The following is a 19,257-nucleotide window of genomic DNA, read 5'->3' as shown; positions in this document are numbered from 1 at the left end:
CACTATACAGGAGATACAGATAGGTGTCTACCTAGTATATAGATGCACAGCAGGGCTCCTACTATATGAATGCACAGAAGGGCCTATCTACTATATGTTGCACTAAGGGGGCCTAACCTAACCTACAGTATGTTGGGATGGAGCGGGAGGACACAGGACACTCAAGACACTGTTCTTTCATGTGGTGGTGCTCCGATACAAGGAGCGGAGCTCCAGAGGTTGACAGCTTGCAGACAGGTATAGGACCCCTGTTATATGCTGCAGTTCATCTCCCCAAACCCTGCCCACATACATAACCCCCTCCAGATGACAGCCAGACAGTAGATGCCGGTACTACTAAGGTACGTAGGCAGGCTTTTGTTGTTTTAATTCACAGGGAATCATAGGGTTAAGTATTTATTTTTTTAAAACTTCCTCAAATCCTAGCTCCTCATTATTCCCCACTTCCTCTTACATGCAAGGGCTTTGAGCAAAATGTGGAAGCTGTTCTTCTTCTTCTTCTTCTTCTATCCTTTGTTGCACAATTGTGAAAATTTGCTGTAATATACATACCAGGTAGATGACATTGTTGATGCCGCTGTTTTCTTTACTCACATATTTGGTGAGCCTGAATAGGCGACATACTGTTCTGATTTTCACTGACTCTGGGATGGTGCCTAATGTAGATAATGTGGTCACTGACTGCTTTATGCTGCTCATATAAGCATTCAAGTACAAGTGGTACCTTGGTTTAAGAGTAACTTGGATTAAGAGCGTTTTGCAAGAAAAGAGCGCTACATGTTTGTGCCCTGCTCGTTCCTTCATGCTCCCTGCAGTCTCTTCCAGCCCTTGTGTTTCCCATCCTCTCCATTCCTGCTATAATGTGCCTGCACTTACACTCAGCTATACGTACTGCTGCTATAATGTGCCTGAACTTACACTCAGCCATTCACACTGCTGTATAGAGAGGTTTCTGTCAGTGTCCTCCTGCACAGCACAGATTCTCACTTCCTGATTGGTCCATGCTGAACACACACCCCTTCCCCATTGCTGTCATGTGACCACACAGACCCCTGACAGAAGCCTCTATTCTAGCCTGTTGTACTATGCTACTGTATTATAGGGATCTACAGTTCCATCCTGTATCTACAAACTGCTGCTGTTTTTCAGGTTTATGCACTTACCATACATTATACTCCACATGATGATTGCTATACTGTACAGTAACAATATTCAGCTGTTTCTAAATGTTTGTTTCAATAGTTTTGCATGTTATTCAGAATAAAAAAATTATTTTTGGGGTGTGGAACCAATTGTCTGCATTTCAGTGATTTCTTATTGGAAAATTTGCTTTGGTTTAAGAGTGGATTAGGATTACAAGCACGGTCTTGGAACGAATTATGCTTGTAATCCAAGGTACCACTGTATATGCAAAGTGGAATTTCCAGTGGTGTGAAATGTTGCAGAGCAGTGTAAAGGCAGAACATTCTGTAGCTGTAAATCCAGGATGGCGATGTTAGCCATAAAAGAATGGCTGAAATGCATACATACATACTTTCCTGCCCATTTCAAGCACAAATTTTGCACCATTCAAGAACCATTGTGGGCATACAGCAGTAAATACACTTGTGTTTACACAAGGGACATCTGCGCTTTATGGTTAGTGAGGGATAAAAGGGAAGCCTTGATTTACCTTTGAGAAGCAATATCAATAATTTTTAGCAGACAATCTCAGCTTGGACATCCACAGCGCAAGCTTTCTCAAGCTGTCGCTTTAGACAGATTTTGCCTGTCAACAGGCAGTGGACTGTTAGGACTGAACGCTCAGACTGACAAGATGGCGGACACAGACAGTGGGCCCTGAGCTGAACCCCGCCCACTGTCTCTGCCTACTTGCCTCAATCTGCCCTAGCTGACAGCGAGCAACTTGGCGGCAACCCCTGCACTGGCTAGGTGGAACACAAAACAAGACAAGACAAACAAACACAATAAAGAAGAGTCGACAGTCTGGATAACAACAATTGGGCAGCGCAGTACAAATCACATTCCAAAAGCAAAGTCAATAAACAGGCAATATGGTCAGGGGCAGGAAGCTAGCAGGGATGGTCAGAACACAAGGCAGAAGGGTCAGAGTAAACACAGTAGATAGCAGAAACACAAGCAGGCAGAGACAAGCTCAATATCCGGCAGTGAGAGGCAGACTGGCACACACTATATAGGAGACCAGAGGTCCAGTGCAGAAGCTGATTGGACCAGACCCCTAATCTCCTCAGAACACCCGGCGCAAGAGCCAGGGCCGGGACAAAGGGTAGGCCAAGGTAGGCGATGGCCTAGGGCGCCATCTAGTGGTAATATACAGGGGGCGCAATTGTGGTCTCTGAATTTTTTTTTTAACTACTGGCTACTGTATTCTGTCTCCTGGTGGCTGCTGAGCGCTGCCCCTGCGCGCTTACATTCCACCAGCGCCCTCATATCCCCCTCACCTGCAGCAGCATCAGCTCTGAAGCTGCTGTGGGGCTCACATACCAACGGGCAGGCCGGGATCCGGCCGCCAGCAGCGCCCTCTGCAGGACACAAGATCTAACCCCCACACACACACCTCACATGTGCGGGGGAGCAGGCTCTAGTCCCGCGGCGGCAGTCATAGCCGCTCCTCCTCCTGACTACTACTCCGGATCCTTCAGACTCCAGGAGAAGGAAGACGCTGGGGAGGAAGGTGAATATGCTGCTGGGCCTCCTCACCACTTACTGCCTGGCTGCACTAACAGGCTGCCTCACCCTGCCATCTGGGGTCCTGCTCCCTCCACATCACCTGTTTCCTGCTCTGCTCTCATACACAGACAGACAGGCACACAGAGGAGGTGGGGGGAGGGGCGGAAGAACCCGGTGCCGGCTCCAGGAAGGAGATGGAAGCAGGAGGAGGCAAGGAGCTGCTGAAAGTAAAGTTTCCTTATGATAAGTGTGTGTGTGTGTGTGTGTTTAAGCTGTGTGTGTGTGTGTGTGTGTGTGTGTGAGTGAAGTGTGTGTTTGAGCTGTGTGTGTGAACTGTGTGTGTGTGTGAACTGTGTGTGTGTGTGTGAGCTGTATGTGTGTGTGTGAACTGTGTGTGTGTGAGCTGTATGTGTGTGTGTGAACTGTGTGTGTGTGTGAGAGCTGTGTGTGTGTGTGTGAGCTGTATGTGTGTGTGAGCTGTGTGTGTGAACTGTGTGTGTGAGAGAGCTGTGTGTGTGTGAGCTGTATGTGTGTGTGTGAACTGTGTGTGTGAGAGCTGTGTGTGTGTGTGTGAGCTGTATGTGTGTGTGAGCTGTGTGTGTGAACTGTGTGTGTGTGTGAGCTGTGTGTGTGTGTGTGAGCTGTGTGTGTGAGCTGTGTGTGTGTGCCTGTCAGTCTGTGTATGAGAATTGTGGATGTAAATATGACTACTACAACCACCATCATCTCCCTGGTAGCTGAAGTGTGTTACATTACTACAATCCCCATCATCCGCTTATAGCTGGTGTTCCATGACTACAACCCCCATCATGTCCCTAATAGTATGTGTGTGTTTCATGACTACAATCCCCATCATCCCCCTGATAGCAGTGTGTGTTACATGACTACAGTCGTCATCATCCCATTGATAGCTGAAGTGTTACATGACTACAATCCCCATCGTCCCCCTGATATCTGAAGTGTTATTGTCCATACTACAAAATGATCACCTTCCTGATCACGCACGGTAAACAGAGCAAGCGCAGAAACCCAACAAATTTAGTACCACACAAAAACGTTGGAGGAGGCAGTGGTACAGTACATGAGGGGGAGGCAGTGGTGTGTGTGTGTGTGTGTGTGTGAAGTGGGTTTATTCTAAATGGGAATGCTGCAATGTGTGTGTGTGTATTCTATATTTCTATATAGGAATGCTGCACATCAAGTGGGACTATTCTACATGGGGATGCTACACATCAGGGAGGCCTATTCTATATGGTGATGCTTCACGGGGGGGGGGGGGGAGCATATATTATATGAGGATGCTGCACAGCAGGAGGGGTTATTCTATATGTGGAAGCTGCATGGCGGGCCCACATACTATGGAGACTGCTGCACAGGGGGCCTAGGGGTCCATATTTTATACAGGCACAGAGGGGGTCTAATACTATGCAGGGGTAGAGAAGAGGTCTATACTACATAGGAGTACAGAGGGGACTATATTACTATATATGTGTTGGAGCAAGGATCCTAAAGTGTCTCTCTGGCAGATTCTGCAAAGAGAAATCGTGGCTCAGGGTGAGTGGAAAAGAAAAAGAATAATGAACAACTGTGATCAGAGAAGACGTCAACTGTGAGTCACTATTCCAAACACTAACTGGAATGAACAACAAAACCTATATACACATAAGCATACATATGTACACTATATAAATAACGTCAGTGCAGAGATCTCTCCCATTATCCACTTATAGCAACTCAGAGGGTCTGTGCCCCGGATGTTTTAGGACCCTAGCAGCAGAAGGTATGCTGGGAGTTGTAATGCACAAAGAGGTATGCTGGGAGTTGTTGTGTCGGGAGGTTGCTGCTGCACAACTACAACTCCCAGCATACCTTCTTGTGCACAAATAGGTATGCTGGAGGTTGTAGTGCACAAGAAGGTATGTTGGGAGTTGTAGGGCGCTGTATTAAGTATCGAAATGGTATTGAGTATCAAAAGTTATGAAGCACTTTATTGATGTCGAAGATACCTCTTATTGTTTGCACTAGCTACAGGGGAAAAAACTATTTACATTAATTTATGATCATGCCATACTAAGTGTGTTTAAAAGTGTGTATACATGTCTTTTTTATGCAGATACAGTATATACGTTTTTTTTTTTTGTCTTTTTTCGGGGGGGGGGCGCCATTTGCCTTCTCTGCCTAGGGCACCAAAACTCCTTGTCCCGGCCCTGGCAAGAGCAACCTGACTGGCAGGGAGAACAGTCTATCAGACTAGCTAACCAGCATCAGAGTTAACTCCGGAGTAGCCTGAAGTATCTCAGACAAAGCGGGTGTGGCTGAAAAAACCCAGAAAGAAATAGAGCAGTGTTCAGACAAGGTTCAGGACACTGCACAAACATACAAAAATACTCAATATCAGCGCCACCTCGACCGCACAGAATGAACAGAGGGGCGCACGGAACTCAGCACAGGCACATTCATGACATGGACAGCAGATTGCAGATAAGTGAGACACCTAGTGGCTAAACGTTAGAGCTGTTTTCTGCAGTAAGAAATTGTCTTTGGTAAACTAATTAGGTGCTGTCATTACCAATAATGTTCAATCACTATATATATATATATATATATATATATATATATATATATATGCTACAGATTTGCAATTTACTTCATTTATTTCCTTTTTGCCAGTTTTCTATATGAAATACAATGCTATAAAACCAGCAACTAGGTGTCTCCCTTACTGGCAAACTGTAGTTGAGGCTCCAACTGTAATGCCAATTAGTCTTTAGCAAGAGAAAAAAAAAAAAAAGACCAAATGTAGAAAGTGATGTAAGTTCCTAGATTCAGATAGGTTCCTGCTTCTTATGGCTTCGTCCTCAATCTCCGGAGATTCATAGTTTGTGGGGTTGCCCCTATGGCCTACTGACCTGCAATGACCTTTATTCCTTTACACTATGCCACATCTCTTTCCGTTCCTTCTCTTAGCTCTCTTTTTTGTTGTTGTTGTTTCTGTTCTTTTCTCCCCTATACACCTTGCTCTCTTCCCTCTATGGATGCTCTTTATCCATCCTTTTCGGTCTCTTCCTTTTTAAGCACAGTTAGGCTCCTTGTTGGGTCTATACCCATGTTTTTTGTGTTCTGGTGGAAAAGTTGGTGGGGGATCGGGACTCGCTTCAGCCTGTGATTGGTTGAGTGGCCTGTCAGCTGACTATTATCGCTCCATGTAATAAGGCCCTAGGAGTGGAGCTGTTTCTAGAAGAAAGTGTCCATGTTTTTCTGGTGGAACCGTTACATGGTTATCAATTACATCTATTAAATGGAAGGAAGTTGTTTCCAATACATTCTGTACACTGTCTGTTTTCCTTGAGAACGCTACCCCCATAGAAAACCATTTTTAAATGCAACTATGGATGATTTTCTTTGGTATTAAAAACTAAAGGTCCTTTTACATGGGCCTATTATTAGCAAAAAGTGCTCCTAGAAACACTCATTCGGCCCGAAATTGGCCTGTGTAAGAGTGGCAGTCATCATCCTACAAGCAGGAAAACACCTGCTTGACGCCTGCAGCGTTAAAATGTAATAGCCCATACTGGTGTAATGCTTGGTGGTTTGCCAGTGCCAGTAAAAATGTGTGAGTGCTACATAATAAATAAGTGCTACAATGAGTGAGTATTATTTCACTTCTTTTCATGTTGTCCGATGCACTGCAGGAATGGAATCTTGAGGCTCAGGTAATTCAGTATTTCTTTATATATAGCAACTGGTGAGTGATCTGTGAAATGAGTGAAGTACACTTCGTTTAGCTTTGTATGAATTAAAGCGATTGGCTTTTTAATCACGCTGTCTGCCTACTCCATGGAGAAGATGGAGACAGCCCAAGGACCGTCTGGAAAACGTGGATACAGCCCTGGAAAACATGGATACAGATTATGACGTGAGTGTGCTTCGCTAATCTCAAATTTGGAGGACCATGAGGCAAGATGAGCAACCGAGGCTTGATATGTATAGTAGTCACTAATCTTCCAACTAATTTTTCATCCTAAACAGCTGTGTGTGTACATGAAGGTCTGCACTGCTCCACCAGATGTGAACAGTATATTGTAGCCAAACAGCTCCTTTTTAGAGATTTGCTCTACACAAATGGGTCTACGTGGAGCCTGTGCCTTAGACGGGAGGTCTAGTCACCTGGAACAGAGATTTTTTTCTCAATTGACAGAAGAAAACCTCTGCTTTGCATACAATAAAACAGTGTATGGTGAGGTACAGGTCAAATTGTTCCACAGGGGGTACTTCTCACTAAAGGGCTAGCCTTCCTGGGAATGATCACAAACACATGCAAAGTGTCGGCTGTTGCAAAGAAAATGTATTCTACACAAACGGATAGTGACTCTTTTTCTCTTACTCACATATTAGGTGGTTTTGAAGCTAAATTGGGTTTTCCAGCTGGAATGGTTACATGATAAAATATATCCCCACACACAAAGAGATTTTTCTGCAACATGATGGCTTTATTTATTAATATGTTCCATATAGACACTAGGTTACACAAAAAGTTCTGGTTTATTGTTTAGCATTTAAACTCACATGAAAGCTGTCCCCTCGATTGCTGGTCCGTCCATGCCATCCTGCAGCAATCCTTTCCATGACATGTTGGTGTATGATGGGGCATGTAACTATATAATGTAGCCTTCTCCATAGGACCACAGTGTGCACTAGATACTAGCGCAGGGTGAATGGATAAGGCTAAATAACTTTGTATGGTCACATGTGCCAACACATCATGGACGCGACTGCTGCAGGACAGCACAGAAGGGCCCAAGGGGGTGGAGCTTCACTAATGTTCTCTTTGGGAAAGCAGTAATTGTAACAGTATACGAGTATCCTGTCCTATAAACATCCAAAAGTAGAAAACTCAATTTATTTATTTATTTTTTACTGATACTGGATCTGCTCTTTTTTCAGTTCTGTTTCTATTTTCTGATTATAAGGATTTTTCTCTCTTTTTTTTTGTAAGTTTTTTTTTGGTACATAATTATGGGGGGTGCCATCTTGCCTGAACTATTGTAACAGGATTTATTGACAATTTACAGCAAGCCCCATTGACAATAGGCACAATAGAGGCTATCCTGAGCTCCTGAATTTTCATAAAGCTGTAACACCTCCTTACTCCCCCTCCCACACCTGAACCTGCCTGGGATTTGGCTTCCAAGCAGGGAGGGGTAAGAGAGGAAGCATTCCCGCTTGCAGTTATTCAGGACATGTCATAAAGACATGACAAAAGCCCACGTTGCAGCACATCCACTCCCACTCTGTGTTAGAAAAAAGAGTTCTAATGGAGTTCTATGAAACCCGCACTGCAGCTTAGTCCTCTTCCCGATCATTTTCCTGATTGGTACGAATTGGAAAACGCTCAGACCTGGACAGATCAAAACTTTTGACACTCCATATGTTTTTGTCTACGACAGCTAAACTTTATAGCAACTTTCTACATTCTGGAAGCACAGCTGGATATATGAAAGGTACCATGTGTCTCCTTGTCCTAACAGCTAACAGTGTCAGCTGCTTGGAACATGAAATACAGCTGACAGATTCCCTTTAAATATAGTTAATAAAATATCAATTTATATTGATAAAACTGTGCAGTATGTTTACAGCCTTATGTAATGTATTCAGAAACATCGTGACAACTGTGTAGATGGAGTTAATTAATTTTTAAAAAAATCCAGAGTAATAATGCATTTATTGGCCATTAAAACGCTTTTATTACCAAAATTAGAAGCACGTTTTAAACTGAAATTGCATTGAATAGGAACCTGAGCAGCCTGGGGCCTATTTTGACTAATCCATATGTTGATATTATTTGTAGTTCATGGCGTCTGTGTTTATAGCTGTTGAATCCAGACAACCTCTATTGTTTCCTTGGTTTTAGGCTGTACTTTCTGGAAATGATTACAGAATATAAAACTTAAAACAATATTACTTTTGTGTTTGTTTACTGAGCATTTATATGCCAATAACTATTCGTTTTCAGCCATTTTGCAGACCACATTCTGCATTACCCCTTTAAATATCTAAAACATTAATTTTATGAATCCCAGAGCGTACATTGTTTCATATGCATTACTTATTTCTCTCTCATTTTTCATTTATATATTCATGACTTACAGCAAATGCCCTGAATATATTTTTTTTTATTTAGATCTAACCAATGAGTACACTATACAAATGATTACAGTATGTGAATGATTTCCTTTACTAATCTGAATAATAAGAATGATAATATGTCCTATATTTCCTATCAGCAGGTTTGTGCCAATGAACCTGGTGATTTGTCCGAGTTAGCCCCCTACCTCCTCTTTCCAGGGCCGCACTTCTTATTATTGTATCTCCCGCTGTTTGAGTAGTTTATAGTTCTCAGCACCATTCTTCAACCTATATTCTGGACATTTCATCTTACCATATAAAGGATCTCTTGGTGGAATCTACCTTCAAAAATGCATGTTATTGTTGGTGGACAGTATCATATGGGTGGGGCTTCACGACAGTTGTGCCCCTAACCCTACCCACATTGGCCCGGTAGGCTCCACCCCTTCATGACATCATCACCACAGGCCCCAGCCCCTCCGTGACATCATCGGCGCCTAGACCCTGCCATGGCCACTATGGGCAGACATAATGGCCTGGGCCCCGCTGATCCTGCAGTCACAAAGAGGCCTATGCCTCCATGTTGGCTGTAGATGGGGCTTGGCCTAGCCGGTGACAACGTCACAGAGGGACCTAATATTATATGGGGGCTGCACAAACACAGAAGGGTCTAATACTATATAGGAGCTGCACAGAGTAACCTAATACTATAAAGGGCTGCTCAAAGAGCCCTAATATTACATAGGGGCTGCCAAGAGGGACCTAATACAATATAGAACCTGCACATAATAGGCCTATCTACTATATGGATGCAGAGGTGAGCCTAATACTATATGGGGACATAAAGTTTGGCCTATTCTATATTATGGTTTAGAGGGGGCCTAATACTATAAGGGCCACAAATTTTGACCTAATACCATATGGGACAGAGGTGAGCCTACCTACTGTACAAGGGCACAGAGAGGGCAATACCTATTCAGTTTGTATACAGGTGAGGATTGTGCTGAAGGTGGAACCTAAAATATTTTTCAGATTCTGCAGAGACGAGACATGGCTAGGGGAAGCCTTTATTATGACAGAGTTGGATGGAAAAGCAAAGGAAAAATAAGCAACTCTGATCAGAGAAGATGTCATTTGTGCTTCACTCAGAGAAGACTGAGTCACTGGATGTAACTGCTCTGTAATCAATTATTGCAATCACTTATTGCATTACACAATGCAAAAACAGAATGTAAGACAAGCACAGGAGAAACACAATGAAGGTGTCAGGTACGGGTCATGCACTGTAACTAAAGCATAAACAGAGATAAACAGAGATTACTTATACAAAAGAGTGATGATGTTCTGCTTGTTTAGTAATATAAGTAATCATGGATAAAACCATATAAGTAATGAGCTTACAAGGTGCAACAGACCAATCTTCAGGGGGGAAAAAAAGGTACTCCAGGTAAGGCTAGGTTCACACTTCATTTTTGCAATCTGTTCTTTTCATCCGTTTATTGCAAAAACGGATGCATTTGTGTGCATCCGTTTAGATCTGTATTTCCATTGACTTCAATTGTAAAAAAAAAAAAAAAAGGATCAAAACGGATCTGACACTTTGTGTCCGTTAAAAGAAAAACCGATCCGTTTTGATCCGTTTTTTTTGGAAGTCAATGGAAAAACAGATCAAAACGGATGCACACAAATGCATCCGTTTTTTTTATCCATTTTTTGCAAAAAACGGGTGAAAAAAGGGATTGCAAAAACGCAGTGTGAACCTAGCCTAACCAGGACCATATCTACATTAAAGCATTACTGTCATTTGTAATAACTTTATTGATAATAAAGTTATTGATTGTGGTGGATTGCATAGCTAAGACCGCTGCAATCCTGAGATACAGAGAGGTAAAAGAGTGTTGCATTTTTTTCCCAACTGTCAATCAAACCGCACTCTTATGTTTCATTATAGTCTATGAAGCTAAAAAGACCCAATGTGACATATAACTTTTTACATGTCTGTGTCTTACACACTAGAGGCCTGAACAGAGAGACCCTTTACACATCACAGGAGCCACAGTATTAATTCTATTCTTATTTTTATTGTACCAGGGGACATTACTACCTGGGGGAGAGGGGGGGGGCTAAAGGAGCTATATTATACAGAGGCAAAGGGGCATTCAGGGGCACCTGTGGGGGCATTATTATTATTATTATTATATGGAGGCACAGGGGGTATTATTACTATATAGAGGTGCAGGGAACATTATTACTGTGGAGGCTAAAGGGACATTAGTACGATATAGAGGTAAGGGTGCCATTATTATTATGGTAAGGCTAAGGGGGCATTATTACTATATATAGGCAGAGAGAGGCATTATTACTATAGGGGGCTAAACAGTTATTACTATATAGAGAACAGGGGAAGTTAGGGAAGCTAAGGGGGTTATTTTATGGGAGTATTATTTTATGGGGGCATTATAACTGCATGAGGCTCAGGGAAGGCATTATTACTATATAGAGGCACAGGGGGCATTAGGATTTCATCTGATCATTACCTGTCTGAACATGGATCGTTAAGGCACATGTGCAGTGTTCAGACAAGTGATGAATAGGAGAAATTCTGCCCAGGGGCATTCCTAATGGGGAAGAGGGTGGAGAGGAGGGATGGATATACATCGCAAGTGTAGGGCACAGACACTCTAGGCCACGCCAATTTGACACAGGGCTACAAGTTTAAAAGTTGTTTTTTTAGGACAATAACTGCATCACCTGCAGAACGGACCCCAGGACAGATCTTGGATTAAAAGCAGCTATCCTATTGTAAAAGCAGTTTTTGGGGGGTAGATTGTGGGTACAGAGTCTCTTTAATGTTCATTGAGTTTCTGTTGTGGTGCATTTTACCACGCATAATAGATCAGTTTGCGACACTATTTTGTAAAGGAATTTTGATGGAGATGCTGTGACCTGGAGTTGCTAGGTGATAACAGCAGTGGGCTAGCTGGTGTTTTAAATGGGCACTTGTCACGGTGGCCAGGAGTGGTGATAGCCACCCCCAGATGCACTGGGTGCAGATACGACGGAAAGGAATGAGCAGCACTTAACCAGAATAAAGTTAACGTAAAGTGTCACTGTCGTTAAATTTTTTTTTGCAGAAATCAATATTCTAGACGATTTTAAGAAACTTTGTAATTGGGTTTATTAGCAAAATATGCCATTATCTGCATGTAAAAAGCCTTTTCCCAGGCCCCCCCTCCTCTCCCTTCTGTCATCCACTCCTTAGAATAAGGAAATCGAAACAGTTTTTTCATCAGTCGGATCTGTCTGGACTATGAAGAGGGGAGGGGGGAGGGGGAAGGAGAGAGATTAGCGGGCAGCTGAGAGCTGAGGACGAAGGATTGCTCAGCGGGGAAGCTATTCAGAGCCCTAATTAGAGGTCAGAGAGGTCCCTGGTGACTGTCAGAGGAGAGAGCCCGCAATGTTAATGTAAATTAACTCTTTGTTGTCCTGTTTTGCTGCTTTTACTTTCTCTCTCCATAGGAAAAACCATGAAGACAGGGGAGGAGAGCTTCAAACTACTTTTTCATGATAAAAATTCTTTTTTCGGCTAATAAACCCAATTACAAAGTTTCTTAAAATTGCCTGGACTATTGATTTCTGCAGTAAAAATTTTAACAACAGTGACACTTTAAGATCTTCAGTGCAATACAAGAACAGACAAAATGAGTGCAAAAGATATCGCAAAAATAGCAATGACAATGTCCTTTCTCTTGATGGACAACACAGAGGGTCAAGGCGCTTGAAATGTTGACGTAGCAGGTAGAGGTTAGTGGGTAGAAAGAATGTGTTACTTGAGACTAGATAGGTGCAGGGGCTGTCTGGGGGCCTTGCCTAATAAAACAGTACTCTGCTGGGATGCTTGTAGAGTGTTTGGTGTAGGATAAGAAGAAAGATATAGACCGCCTTATGCCAAACAAGCCAATGACAATCAGGTTTGGTAGCACGAGTCCCAAGGTTGCACAACTGGGCTAAGCTAACCCCTCAAGGTTTCCCGAATAGGTAGAGCAAGATTCAATGGAGTTCTTCAGCTTTGGTTTTTTTGCTCCACTGCAGATCAATTCCAGATACAGTAGATTGTCCTAACTGTATAAGGATCCCAGGTGTAGGCAAGGTGCACCCAGGTGACAGTTACCCCACCTTTAGGTTTAGTACTGCATTACTTTTATTTCATAGTCTCTCTTTAAACAAACTTTTGTCTCTCTCCAACTTCAATTGACTAGAAGCCCAGGACCCTGGTCTAAGCTAGACCTGGCTGTAGATTGCAGCAGCAACTCCCTCACTGCAACCTTTATAGGGCTGACTGGGACTAACCTCCTATTGGTGGGGAAAGGGCCAGAAGCAGCAAGGTGTAAACGTGTGATAGGTGGAGAAGTGTGAGGCACCTGAATCAGTTATTGGTGAACTGAAGAACAGCAAGAACACATAAGTTAACTCTTCTTATATCTTCATCTGTGCACAAAGACAGGGGAAAGTGGGACAATAAGTGGTGATAGTGCAGAAAGGCACCCACCATGCCAGAGTGTGACACCTGACGCCTGAGTTACCTTTTTACAGGTGGAATAAAGCTTAGTGGCACACCTGTACTGGGACATACAGACACCCCTAATTGGACCTCCAATGCAAATGTCGACAAGTTTTACATTTTGGCTAGAGGAGTGTTTTATTGGATCACACATGTACTGGCTATACAACTGCTAATGTATAAACTGGGATTAAAATGAAATGCATGTGTCAACATAGCCAGGTAACAAACATAAGGCAGCTGAAATAAGGAGCAAATAAGCAAGTGAGCAATTGTTTCCTGCAAGTTCTCAGGAAATGCCCCATGATATATCTATAGAAAGTTCACACTGTAAACCCTTCCTCTATATTTAGACCATGTAGAGGAAATTGTGATTTATTGCTTAAACCTAGAGTGTTCCCGTTCTCATGGAGCTTGGATTTGGTTAAGTTTCAAAATAAGAACATATTGAAAATAATTCAAACCTTCTGAGAATTTTGAGAAAAAAAAAGTTCTGAGCCAACATTTTTGTTTTCAATTTCATCTGTGAAGAACCATAACTGTGATGAGTATATTCTATTTCTTGGTGAAATGTTCCCTCCACAGAGTAAATCAATCTGTTCTGAAACATACTGTGCTTGTCTATGAGCATGAATCATGTTCTTACCAGCTATAACCAGTGCCTTGAATTTATGAGGCCATCTTTATTAGCAGATCTGTTCATAGTTTTTGCAAACAGTCAAGATAAATGATGACAGACACAGAGAGAAGGTCCGATTGCATCTTCTCTAGGTGCACATTATCACTGTGATATAATAAAATGGCACCTACAGCATCCAGTTTTTAAATATGATAGGTGCGTTTTAAAGGGGTTGTCCAGCGAAAATCTTTTTCTTTGAAATCAACTGGTGTCAGAAAGTTATATAGATTTGTAATTTACTTCTATTAAAAAAATCTCAAGTTTTCCTGTACTTATTAGCTACTAAATGCACTGCAGGAAATGTTGTTTTATTTTTATTCAGACACAGTGCTCTCTGCTGACATCTCTGGCCAAGACAGGAACTCTGTCTCGGTTTTATATGAATCCCCATAGAAAACCTCTCCTGCTCTGGACAGTTCCTGTCTGGGCCAGAGATGTCAGCAGAGAGCACTGCGTCTGAATAAAAATAAAGCAACATTTCCTGCAGTACATTTAGTAGCTAATAAGTATGGGAAGACTGGAGATTTTTTAATAGAAGTAAATTACAAATCTATATAACTTTCTGACACCATTTGATTTCAAAGAAAAAGATTTTCGCTGGACAACCCCTTTAATGACACCAAAGGCTTTCCTAGCAACCACCTGAATAGGGAAGCAGCAGGAGCGCAGCTCCTGATATCAGTGCTGTGCTTGTGGGTTTTTAGTGCTATGGAACTGATTGTTTCAGTTCCCTGTTACAGTACAGTCTATCAATAATATCCTGGAGGTAGGAGTGAGAGCTGCGGATTATGGAGGATGATGTGAGTCATAAGTCAAGAGTATAGAGCGCAGGTAGGGTGGTGGACAGAGATGAGAGAGGACATGTTACAGCACTGTGGAGAACTTTGTGGTTGAGCATGAAGAATTCATAGTGTACTCTGTGCTGAATGGCAACCAGTGAGGTGCCCGGGACAGGAGGATGGCATTAGAAATATATCCTGGACTGTTGCATTTAGGATAGACTGGAGAGGGGAGAGTTTAGAGAAGGGAAGGCTGATTAGTTAGGAACTGCAATAATCCAGACCCTATGTATGGGACACATTTGTGTGCATGCTCTGTGAGCTCATTCCACATGGGGGGGAGGGGGCTGAGTCCTGTCTGTGTTGATAAGGAAGGCAATGTACAGAATAAGAAGTCTCAACTTGGTTGTCCAGTGAAAATACTTTCTTTTAAATCAACTGGTCTCAGAAAGTTATATAGAGTTGTATATTATTTCTTTTTGAAAATCTCCAGTCTTTCAGTATTTATCAGCTGCTGTATGCCCTGCAGGAAACGTTTTCTTTTCAGCAATACACATTTACTATAGGGATTTGCTACTGCTCTGGACAGTTCCTGTCTCGGAAAGAGATGTCAGCAGAGAGCACTGTGTCAGACTGAAAAGAAAACACCACTTCCTGCAAGACATACAGCAGCTAATAAGTACTGGAAAACGTGAGATTTTGAAATAGAAGTGAATTACAAATCTATATGACTTTTTGAAACCAGTTGATTTGAAAGAAAAAGATTTTTGCTGAAATACCCCTTTAAGTCTAGTCAAAATATAAACTGCAAAATATAGATAGTACCATGAAAAATTAAACAAAAATAACCAAAAATTCCTAAAAAGATGTTGACATAAAAACTTGATTTAAACCAGTGCTTCTCAAACTGTGTGGCGGGCCTCAACAATGAGGCGCCCCCTAGTTGTTGGTGAGGCGCAGCTGGGGAGGCTGTTTTTACAAAAAGTTCTTTTCCTGACTGCAACAATTTCTGGTTTAGGAAAATTCATTGACTCATTTTGTACTTATTTCAATGTGAAGGGTAGACTGAGCAAATAGGGAGGCCCCAGCATCCTCTTGGTCTGGTGAGGCTGAGGCACCACTTTGCTCTGTTAGGTGAGGCTCTAGTACAAAAAGTTTGAGAAGGGCTGATTTAATAGGCCACTTTCTAATGAAACAAAAGCTATAATTCTTTTATTTCTTTATCTACACATATTAGGAATAATTTTTTGCAGGATCAATTGTACTTTTTAATGTCACCTCTTATTTTAAAGGATAAGTCCTATGGAAGGACAAAAACTGCAGACAGGCTGGTAAAGGTGCAGGAAAACAATAAATAATAAAGGCCTGAAGTAATCTGTCCTCGTGCCTCTGATGCGTCGCCTAGAGATGAGTGAACCGGTTCGGCCGGTATAGGATCCGGTTCGGATTTTTCCAAAAATCCGATTTTTTTTTTTCTTGCTTTCTAAAATGGCAGCCGCCATTCTAGAAAGCAGGAAGTGATCCGGGCGGGAAAATCGCTTTCCCATGCAGGGATCTTGCACTAGCCCACCCCCTGTGTGACGTCGGTATTGCTTTAAGAGGAGCGGTCACATGACCGCACCACGCAGTGTGTAGAGAGAGGAAGCATACTGTTAGCGTTGCACAGAGCTTGTCATTGACAAAACTCTGCTGGTGCTGCTGCTGTTGTGTACTACAGACTACTGAGAAGATATTGTAGGAAAGGAAAGGAAAGATTAGGAAAGCGGAGAGGAGAAACATCTAGTGATTGAGAGAGAAATATAGAGAGGGCGAAAAATAGATAGATTAGGCATAGGACAGCAAAGGGTGCACAGAACGAAACCGTGCTGTACAGATATACAAGTCCTAAGTCCTATACTTCTGATAGTGTGTATATCACATACGTCTTATCCTGAGAGACAAAAATACCTGGTGCAGGTGCATAGCATAATATCTTTAAAAAAGTGCTATATATATATATATATATATATATATATATATATATATATATATATATATATATATATATAGACAATTTCTATACTTGGACCCTTCTGTGTATATCACATCCATCTTATCCTGAGAGACAAAAATACCTAATGCAGGTGTATAGCACAAAAGTCTTAAGTGCTGTCAGGAACCGGACAGCAAGACAATACAAGACAGTGAGCCCTGACGCTGAACCCCGCCCACTGCCCCTACCTGCTTGCCGCAATCCGCCCTAAGATCGCGGCGGGCAACTTCGCGGCGGTCCCTGTACTGGCTTGGTGGAACACAAAGACAAGACAGACAGACAAAACACAATAAAAGAATAGTCGACAGTCCGGGTCACAACAATCGGGCAGCGCAGTACAAAAACACAATCCAAAAAGCAAGGTCAATAAACAGGCAATATGGTCAGGGGCAGGCAGCTAGCAGGAATGGTCAGAAATACAGTCAAAGGGGGTCAGAGTAAAGACAGAATAAATCAGAACACAAGCAGGCAGAGTCAAGCTCAATATCCGGCAGTGAGAGGCAGGCTGGCAGACACTATATAGGAGACCAGAGGTCCAGTGCAGGAGCTGATTGGACCAGACCCCTGATCTCCTCAGAACACCTGGGGCAAGAGCAACCTGACCAGACAAGCTAACCAGCATCAGAGTTAACTCCGGAGTGGCCAGGAGTATCTCAGGCAAAGCGGGTGTGGCTGAACAAACACAGAAGGAAAAAGGCCAGTGTTCAGACAAGGCCCAGGACACCGCACAAACATACAAAAACACTGAATATCAGCGCCATCTCAGGCGCGCATCACGAGCCAAGGGGCGCACAGAGTTCGGCACAGGCACATTCATGACAGTACCCCCCCTTTTATGAGGGGCCTCCGGACCCTCACTTGATAAATCAGGTGTAGGCGAAAAAATAACCTCTCACCACACAGGTTTGAATGTTACTAGCAATATCGCTATCCGTCTCCCACTCGTCAGCGGAGGACTGAGATAGAGACAGATGAGTTACAGACAGAGTTATCATCCCCACGATTTTCATTCACATCAGGCACAGGTATGGCAGGTTTATCAAAGGAACAATGTATGCCCATTTCACCAATGGTTACCTGTGCGCCCAGATGACCTTCCTGGTAGTCATCGGGACACTGATGATGTTCTGATCGCTGGGGACGGATGGGGCACTACCACATCATTATTCTGTTTGGCAGACAAAACTTGAACCTGTTTAGCAAGGTCACCAACCAGGCAGGACAACGCCTCCATCTTAGCCACCAGGTTTAAATCCAATAACTGTTATTTGGTTTGCCAGTTGGACCACCAGGCCTGACACCCCCTCCACCCGGGTAGCAAGATCTTCCACAGTAGTCATGGCACCAGAGGGGGCAGTATATATATATATATATTGGGCCGGGTATTCTGTCAGGAACTGGACAGCATGACAATACAAGACAGTGAGCCCTGACGCTGAACCCCGCCCATTGCCCCTACCTGCTTGCCGCAATCCGCCCTAAGATGGCGGCGGGCAACTTGGCGGCTGTCCCTGTACTGGCTTGGTGGGACACAAAGACAAGACAGACAGACAAAACACAAAGAATAGTCGACAGTCCGGGTCACAACAATCGGGCAGCGCAGTACAAAAACACAATCCAACAAGCAAGGTCAATAAACAGGCAATATGGTCAGGGGCAGGCAGCTAGCAGGAATGGTCAGAAATACAGGCAAAGGGGGTCAGAGTAAAGACAGAATAAATCAGACCACAAGCAGGCAGAGTCAAGCTCAATATCCAGCAGTGAGAGGCAGGCTGGCAGACACTATATAGGAGACCAGAGGTCCAGTGCAGGAGCTGATTGGACCAGACCCCTGATCTCCTCAGAACACCTGGGGCAAGAGCAACCTGACAAGACAAGCTAACCAGCATCAGAGTTAACTCCGGAGTGGCCAGGAGTATCTCAGGCAAAGCGGGTGTGGCTGAACAAACACAGAAGGAAAAAGGCCAGTGTTCAGACAAGGCCCAGAACACCGCACAAACATACAAAAACACTGAATATCAGCGCCATCTCAGGCGCGCAACACGAGCCAAGGGGCGCACAGAGTTCGGCACAGGCACATTCATGACAAGTGCTATATATATATATATGTAGTGTCCCAGAACATGCAGACTACTACTCCTATTATGGCCATTTCTTTTGCTGTGTCAATGCCTGTTCTGGTAAGTGTTTGCACTGCAACTGCTGCTGGTTTTGCCCTAGTATTCTCTAGTAATGTGCATTCTCATGTGTATTCTCATGAATTCCTGTGTATTATTGCATTGTACAGTGGTATGCAAGGCTGTTGATCACGTGACCTGTAACCATGGTTCCTCCAATGGCCGACTAGCTCTGGCCAGGAGCAACCATGTGACCTCCCACTTCCTCCTAA

General features: G+C 43.2%; 1 long non-coding RNA gene across 4 annotated transcripts in view; it reads right to left on the bottom strand.

The window, feature by feature from the left end:
• Nucleotides 1-19,257, bottom strand: part of LOC138799524 (uncharacterized) — an 85,669-nt gene that overhangs the window by 11,512 nt on the left and 54,900 nt on the right. The window contains exon 1 of one of the 4 annotated variants that reach the window (XR_011364272.1): nucleotides 6,355-6,425. The exons of 2 other annotated variants lie outside the window; for them this stretch is intronic. This is a non-coding gene — a long non-coding RNA (uncharacterized lncRNA). Of the gene's footprint in view, nucleotides 1-5,600; nucleotides 6,084-6,354; nucleotides 6,426-19,257 lie in introns of those variants that run through there. One more of the 4 variants, XR_011364271.1, reaches the window with a different exon arrangement.

This window comes from Dendropsophus ebraccatus, chromosome 8, assembly GCF_027789765.1.
Source record: "Dendropsophus ebraccatus isolate aDenEbr1 chromosome 8, aDenEbr1.pat, whole genome shotgun sequence".
Taxonomy (NCBI): Eukaryota; Metazoa; Chordata; class Amphibia; order Anura; family Hylidae; genus Dendropsophus; species Dendropsophus ebraccatus.
The sequence above is the reverse complement of the archived record's forward strand: the minus strand, read 5'-3'. Positions and strand labels throughout refer to the sequence as shown.